Source organism: Mytilus trossulus, chromosome 11 (assembly GCF_036588685.1).
Source record: "Mytilus trossulus isolate FHL-02 chromosome 11, PNRI_Mtr1.1.1.hap1, whole genome shotgun sequence".
NCBI lineage: Eukaryota > Metazoa > Mollusca > Bivalvia > Mytilida > Mytilidae > Mytilus > Mytilus trossulus.
This window is the reverse complement of record NC_086383.1, coordinates 42,859,794-42,869,654: the sequence shown is the minus strand read 5'-3', so window position 1 is coordinate 42,869,654 and position 9,861 is coordinate 42,859,794.

The window sequence follows — 9,861 nt, the reverse complement described above, 5'->3', positions numbered from 1 at the left end:
TCCTAAAATTTTTCGTCTAATTTTCATTTCCTATTGTTGATCATCTATTTTCAGATGGTGGGGTTTTCTTGTCAGCTTCTTATGGTAGTAAGTGTAGGTATCTCAACTTGTTCATCTTGTTCGGTTCGCTCTTGTAGGTAACAAGGTATTTGATTGTTATTGATAGAAATCTCTGTATTACTGAAAAATGATTACACCCGGGTTTTCGATATCACAAACTAGTCAAAACATTTACTAAATTTTATCATCGGTACAAGTACATCATTTGTAAATATAAATCAACATGCCGACGTCTAGTTCGTTCGGGTATTTCACATCTAATCTCTTATATTAATATTCTTTACAAAGCGCAAATATGTAAAAATTCACCTCAAAAGCTACCCAAACCTTTTAACAAACTTATTCAGAAGGGGTATAGTGACGATGCTGTTGTCAGGTCACTAGGGATAGCATATTTTGACTTTTAAGAGAGGGACGAAAGATACCAAAGGGACAGTCAAACTCATAAATCGAAAATAAATTGACAACGCCATGGCTAAAAATGAAAAAGACAAACAGACAAACAATAGTACACATGACACAACATAGAAAACTAAAGAATAAACAACAGGAACCTCACCAAAAAACTAGGGGTGATCTCAGGTGCTCCGGAAGGGTAAGCAGATCCTGCTCCACATGTGGCACCGGTCGTGTTGCTTATGTGATAACAAATCCGATAAATAGTCTAATTCGGTAGGTCACATTCATGATTCACTCATAGGGTCTTTGCATTTGAAATAGACATATTTATTCTAAAAGCAGCTGTTGGCATGATACGGGTTATATTCTTCTCAGTTGTTTGATGATGGTATGATGCTAAACACCAAACGGGAGATATGTTGCTTGATTTTCATATGATGGAGACAAAATCTTTCAATCAGTTCTATTGAGGTCTGGAGCTGTGCCAGCAGTAACTGCTAGTAGTCCTTTGTTAAATTAAGTAAAATTGTCATTTTCACTGGTTTCATGTGTTACCTATTCTGACATCCGACTCAGACTTCTTTTAATCTGTGTTTTACTCTGTGTATTGCTGTGTGATTCTTTATTCTACATTTGCTAGAGTCAGGGAGAGTTGTGATCTCATAAAACATGTTTAATCCCGAAAACTTTTTGCGCCTGTCCCAAGTCAGGAGTCGGGATTTTTTTAGTCTTGTATGTTTATTCATTAATTTAAGTTCATTTAGTATATGTTTTGGACTTTAGTATGAGGTTAATGTTTACTGAACTAGTCCACATTTTTATTAAGAGACCACCTCTGGGTACGAGATTTTTCTCCTGCGTTGCAGATCCATTTTTTTTCCATCTGCTCTTTGGTCATGTTTGCCGGGTGGTTGTCTCTTTTACATATTTCCATTCTCAATCGTAACGATACAAGCACCATATATTTGAGTAGTCACAATCTTTTTCTTTTTACATATGCAGACCGTTTAAAAAGCTCCGAGTCACATAAAAAGCAGTGATGCGTCTCGACATTTGGAATTGTTATCATAAAAATTCATACAAATGTTGAAATGTTTATGGAAATATTCAGTCATTAAATAATGACTGAATGTTCAAGGCCAAACAATGTCCATGGAAAGAAGATGTGCCAATGCTTACACAACTGCACTAAATATGATTGATCTACTATAGTAAGGGTTCCCTATAAACTGACCTCATCACAAACTAATATATGTAAACTAAGCAAAAGTTTTAAAGACAATAATCCATGACTGTGAAACGGGGCAAAATGATATCCATGGAAATTAGATGTCCCAATGTTTATACAACTGCACACCAAAAAGTATTGACCTACCTTCCAAAAAAAGTGACCTATTCAATCACAAACTAATAAATGTAAACAAAAAAAGAAGATTTGAAGTCAATAAGCAATGACAGAGGGGACGGGTCAAACATTGTACATGGAAAGTGACAAAGTAAACACAACTGCACACCATGCAAACATCATTGTCCTACCACTCTGCACATCATGCAAACATCATTGTCCTACCACTCTGCACACCATGCAAATATTATTGTCCAACCACTCTGCACACCACACCACGCAAATATCATTGTCCTACCACTCTGCATACCATGCAAATATCATCGTCCTACCACTCTGCAAACCATGCAAACATCATTGTCCAACCACTCTGCACATCATGCAAATATCATTGTCCAACCACTCTGCAAACCATGCAAATATCATTGTCCTACCACTCTGCACACCATGCAAACATCATTGTCCTACCACTCTGCACACCATGCAAACATCATTGTCCAACCACTCTGCACACCATGCAAACATCATTGTCCTACCACTCTGCACATCATGCAAACATCATTGTCCAACCACTCTGCACACCATGCAAATATTATTGTCCTACATGTACCACTCTGCACACCACGCAAACATCATTGTCCAACCACTCTGCACACCATGCAAATATTATTGTCCTACATGTACCACTCTGCACACCACGCAAACATCATTGTCCAACCACTCTGCACACCATGCAAACATCATTGTCCTACCACTCTGCACATCATGCAAACATCATTGTCCAACCACTCTGCACACCATGCAAATATTATTGTCCTACATGTACCACTCTGCACACCACACAAACATCATTGTCCAACCACTCTGCACACCATGCAAATATTATTGTCCTACATGTACCACTCTGCACACCACGCAAACATCATTGTCCTACCACTCTGCACACCATGCAAATATCATTGTCCTACCACTCTGCACACCATGCAAATATCATTGTCCTACCACTCTGCACACCATGCAAATATCATTGTCCTACCACTCTGCACACCATGCAAATATCATTGTCCTACCACTCTGCACATCATGCAAATATCATTGTCCTACCACTCTGCACACCATGCAAATATCATTGTCCTACCACTCTTCACACCATGCAAACATCATTGTCCTACCAATCTGCACACCATGCAAACATCATTGTCCTACCACTCTGCACACCATGCAAATATCGTTGTCCTACCACTCTGCACATCATGCAAATATCATTGTCCTACCACTCTGCACATCATGCAAATATTATTGTCCTACCACTCTGCACACCACGCAAACATCATTGTCCTACCACTCTGCACACCATGCAAACATCATTGTCCTACCACTCTGCACACCATGCAAATATCATTGTCCTACCACTCTGCACACCATGCAAATATCATTGTCCTACCACTCTGCACACCATGCAAACATCGTTGTCCTACATGTACCACTCTGATCACCATGCAAACATCATTGTCCTACCACTCTGCACACCATGCAAACATCATTGTCCTACCACTCTGCACACCATGCAAATATAATTGTCCTACCACTCTGCACACCATGCAAACATCATTGTCCTACATGTACCACTCTGCACACCATGCAAATATCATTGTCCTACCACTCTGCACACCATGCAAACATCATTGTCCTACCACTCTGCACACCATGCAAACATCATTGTCCTACATGTACCACTCTGCACACCACGCAAATATCATCGTCCTACCACTCTGCACACCATGCAAATATCATTATCCTACCACTCTGCCCACCATGCAAACATCATTGTCCTACCACTCTGCACACCATGCAAACATCATTGTCCTACCACTCTGCACACCATGCAAATATTATTGTCCTACCACTCTGCACACCATGCAAACATCATTGTCCTACCACTCTGCACACCATGCAAACATCATTGTCCTACCACTCTGCACACCATGCAAACATCATTGTCCTACCACTCTGCACACCATGCAAACATCATTGTCCTACCACTCTGCACACCATGCAAACATCATTGTCCTACCACTCTGCACACCATGCAAACATCATTGTCCTACCACTCTGCACACCATGCAAACATCATTGTCCTACATGTACCACTCTGCACACCATGCAAACATCATTGTCCTACCACTCTGCACACCATGCAAACATCATTGTCCTACCACTCTGCACAACATGCAAACATCATTGTCCTACATGTACCACTCTGCACACCATGCAAATATCATTGTCCTACCACTCTGCACACCATGCAAACATCATTGTCCTACCACTCTGCACACAATGCAAACATCATTGTCCTACATGTACCACTCTGCACACCACGCAAATATCATCGTCCTACCACTCTGCGCACCATGCAAATATCATTATCCTACCACTCTGCACACCATGCAAACATCATTGTCCAACCACTCTGCACACCATGCAAACATCATTGTCCTACATGTACCACTCTGCACACCATGCAAATATGATTGTCCTACCACTCTGCACACCATGCAAACATCATTGTCCTACCACTCTGCACACCATGCAAACATCATTGTCCTACATGTACCACTCTGCACACCACGCAAATATCATCGTCCTACCACTCTGCACACCATGCAAATATCATTATCCTACCACTCTGCACACCATGCAAACATCATTGTCCTACCACTCTGCACACCATGCAAACATAATTGTCCTACCACTCTGCACATCATGCAAACATCATTGTCCTACCACTCTGCACACCATGCAAATATTATTGTCCTACCACTCTGCACACCATGCAAATATTATTGTCCTACCACTCTGCACACCATGCAAACATCATTGTCCTACCACTCTGCACACCATGCAAATATTATTGTCCTACCACTCTGCACACCATGCAAACATCATTGTCCTACCACTCTGCACACCATGCAAATATTATTGTCCTACCACTCTGCACACCATGCAAACATCATTGTCCTACCACTCTGCACACCATGCAAATATTATTGTCCTACCACTCTGCACACCATGCAAACATCATTGTCCTACCACTCTGCACATCATGCAAACATCATTGTCCAACCACTCTGCACACCATGCAAATATTATTGTCCTACATGTACCACTCTGCACACCACGCAAACATCATTGTCCAACCACTCTGCACACCATGCAAACATCATTGTCCTACCACTCTGCACATCATGCAAACATCATTGTCCAACCACTCTGCACACCATGCAAATATTATTGTCCTACATGTACCACTCTGCACACCACACAAACATCATTGTCCAACCACTCTGCACACCATGCAAATATTATTGTCCTACGTGTACCACTCTGCACACCACGCAAACATCATTGTCCTACCACTCTGCACACCATGCAAATATCATTGTCCTACCACTCTGCACACCATGCAAATATCATTGTCCTACCACTCTGCACATCATGCAAATATCATTGTCCTACCACTCTGCACATCATGCAAATATCATTGTCCTACCACTCTGCACACCATGCAAACATCATTGTCCTACCACTCTGCACACCATGCAAATATCATTGTCCTACCACTCTTCACACCATGCAAACATCATTGTCCTACCACTCTGCACACCATGCAAACATCATTGTCCTACCACTCTGCACACCATGCAAATATCGTTGTCCTACCACTCTGCACATCATGCAAATATCATTGTCCTACCACTCTGCACATCATGCAAATATCATTGTCCTACCACTCTGCACACCATGCAAACATCATTGTCCTACCACTCTGCACACCATGCAAATATCATTGTCCTACCACTCTGCACACCATGCAAATATCATTGTCCTACCACTCTGCACACTATGCAAACATCATTGTCCTACATGTACCACTCTGCACACCATGCAAACATCATTGTCCTACCACTCTGCACACCATGCAAACATCATTGTCCTACCACTCTGCACACCATGCAAACATCATTGTCCTACCACTCTGCACACCATGCAAACATCATTGTCCTACCACTCTGCACACCATGCAAACATCATTGTCCTACCACTCTGCACACCATGCAAATATTATTGTCCTACCACTCTGCACACCATGCAAATATCATTGTCCTACCACTCTGCACACCATGCAAACATCATTGTCCTACCACTCTGCACACCATGCAAACATCATTGTCCTACATGTACCACTCTGCACACCAACCAAATATTATCGTCCTACCACTCTGCACACCATGCAAATATCATTATCCTACCACTCTGCCCACCATGCAAACATCATTGTCCTACCACTCTGCACACCATGCAAACATCATTGTCCTACCACTCTGCACACCATGCAAACATCATTGTCCTACCACTCTGCACACCATGCAAACATCATTGTCCTACCACTCTGCACACCATGCAAACATCATTGTCCTACCACTCTGCACACCATGCAAACATCATTGTCCTACCACTCTGCACACCATGCAAACATCATTGTCCTACCACTCTGCACACCATGCAAACATCATTGTCCTACCACTCTGCACACCATGCAAACATCATTGTCCTACCACTCTGCAAACCATGCAAACATCATTGTCCTACATGTACCACTCTGCACACCATGCAAATATCATTGTCCTACCACTCTGCACACCATGCAAACATCATTGTCCTACCACTCTGCACACAATGCAAACATCATTGTCCTACATGTACCACTCTGCACACCACGCAAATATCATCGTCCTACCACTCTGCGCACCATGCAAATATCATTATCCTACCACTCTGCACACCATGCAAACATCATTGTCCAACCACTCTGCACACCATGCAAACATCATTGTCCTACATGTACCACTCTGCACACCATGCAAATATCATTGTCCTACCACTCTGCACACCATGCAAACATCATTGTCCTACCACTCTGCACACCATGCAAACATCATTGTCCTACATGTACCACTCTGCACACCACGCAAATATCATCGTCCTACCACTCTGCACACCATGCAAATATCATTATCCTACCACTCTGCACACCATGCAAACATCATTGTCCTACCACTCTGCACACCATGCAAACATAATTGTCCTACCACTCTGCACATCATGCAAACATCATTGTCCTACCACTCTGCACACCATGCAAACATCATTGTCCTACCACTCTGCACACCATGCAAACATCATTGTCCTACCACTCTGCACACCATGCAAACATCATTGTCCTACCACTCTGCACACCATGCAAATATCATTGTCCTACCACTCTGCACACCATGCAAATATTATTGTCCTACCACTCTGCACACCATACAAACATCATTGTCCTACCACTCTGCACACCATGCAAACATCATTGTCCTACCACTCTGCACACCATGCAAACATCATTGTCCTACCACTCTGCACACCATGCAAACATCATTGTCCTACCACTCTGCACACCATGCAAACATCATTGTCCTACCACTCTGCACACCATGCAAATATTATTGTCCTACCACTCTGCACACCATGCAAATATCATTGTCCTACCACTCTGCACACCATGCAAATATCATTGTCCTACCACTCTGCACACCATGCAAACATCATTGTCCTACCACTCTGCACACCATGCAAACATCATTGTCCTACCACTCTGCACACCATGCAAACATCAGTGTCCTACCACTCTGCACACCATGCAAACATCATTGTCCAACCACTCTGCACACCATGCAAACATCATTGTCCTACCACTCTGCACATCATGCAAACATCATTGTCCAACCACTCTGCACACCATGCAAATATTATTGTCCTACATGTACCACTCTGCACACCACGCAAACATCATTGTCAAACCACTCTGCACACCATGCAAATATTATTGTCCTACATGTACCACTCTGCACACCACGCAAACATCATTGTCCAACCACTCTGCACACCATGCAAACATCATTGTCCTACCACTCTGCACATCATGCAAACATCATTGTCCAACCACTCTGCACACCATGCAAATATTATTGTCCTACATGTACCACTCTGCACACCACACAAACATCATTGTCCAACCACTCTGCACACCATGCAAATATTATTGTCCTACATGTACCACTCTGCACACCACGCAAACATCATTGTTCTACCACTCTGCACACCATGCAAATATCATTGTCCTACCACTCTGCACACCATGCAAATATCATTGTCCTACCACTCTGCACACCATGCAAATATCATTGTCCTATCACTCTGCACACCATGCAAACATCATTGTCCTACATGTACCACTCTGCACACCATGCAAACATCATTGTCCTACCACTCTGCACACCATGCAAACATCATTGTCCTACCACTCTGCACACCATGCAAATATAATTGTCCTACCACTCTGCACACCATGCAAACATCATTGTCCTACATGTACCACTCTGCACACCATGCAAATATCATTGTCCTACCACTCTGCACACCATGAAAACATCATTGTCCTACCACTCTGCACACCATGCAAATATTATTGTCCTACCACTCTGCACACCATGCAAATATTATTGTCCTACCACTCTGCACACCATGCAAACATCATTGTCCTACCACTCTGCACACCATGCAAATATTATTGTCCTACCACTCTGCACACCATGCAAACATCATTGTCCTACCACTCTGCACACCATGCAAATATTATTGTCCTACCACTCTGCTCACCATGCAAACATCATTGTCCTACCACTCTGCACACCATTCAAACATCATTGTCCTACCACTCTGCACACCATGCAAACATCATTGTCCTACCACTCTGCACACCATGCAAACATCATTGTCCTACCACTCTGCACACCATGCAAACATCATTGTCCTACCACTCTGCACACCATGCAAATATTATTGTCCTACCACTCTACACACCATGCAAATATTATTGTCCTACCACTCTGCACACCATGCAAACATCATTGTCCTACCACTCTGCACACCATGTAAACATCATTGTCCTACCACTCTGCACACCATGCAAACATCATTGTCCTACCACTCTGCACACCATGCAAATATTATTGTCCTACCATTCTGCACACCATGCAAATATCCCTTCATTGAAAAACCTAAATTTTTAGGCACAGGCTCATATAAATTTGACTTTTGAATAATAATGCCAAGTCTGATAAATTAAATGAGTACTCTATTGCTTTTAGTACATGATAAATTATATATTAAGGCATTTAAAAAGTGTTTTTTTTTCAATATTTTAATTTTTAAAGCCCCAAATGTTGATAGTTGAAATTTTTTAATTTTAACGTCAACATTTTACACGCAAAGATGAGTATAGAACTTTACTTATTGTCTTTAATATACATCCTATTGTCATGAAACTTTGTAAGCAGTATTATAATTCTTTAAGCTTTAGTCATACCAAGTTTTTTTTAAGATTTGTCAACTTTTTCTATCCTATTAGGTCCGAGACCACAATTGTCGTCCCTTGATTTTCGTTGTTCACAAATATAGTCCCTAGTGTTGACAGTGGGTTACTTGCCATTAATTTTTATACCCCTTCCAAATTTATTTCTCCATGTTTAATGCCTCCAAATGCAAGTAGGGGGGATGAAATTACATTATAAAAAAATTGGGTCCAGAATTTTAAAGGAAAGTAGTGATTTGGTTCAGCTGAAAAAGGTTTAAAATTAGCACTTCGGAAGCTGTCAAAAGATTTCAAGACGCCCTAAACATAAAATTGTCCATATTTTGAGTTAGAGCCGATGAAGTTTTCTATAATTTTGATATAGTTTGTCCCAAAAGTAGTTAAACACACTGTAAAAGTTTCTTTGAGAAAGCAAAGTTTTTTATTTTTTTATTTTCATTTATGTTCTAAAAGAAATGCACTACGAAATAATTGTGGTCTCGGACCAGATACGTTTAACTGTAATTGGCAGGTAATTATGAAATGATCCAATTTATATACACTTATTTCGTAACAAGCCATGGGCTAATTGTTTAATAAT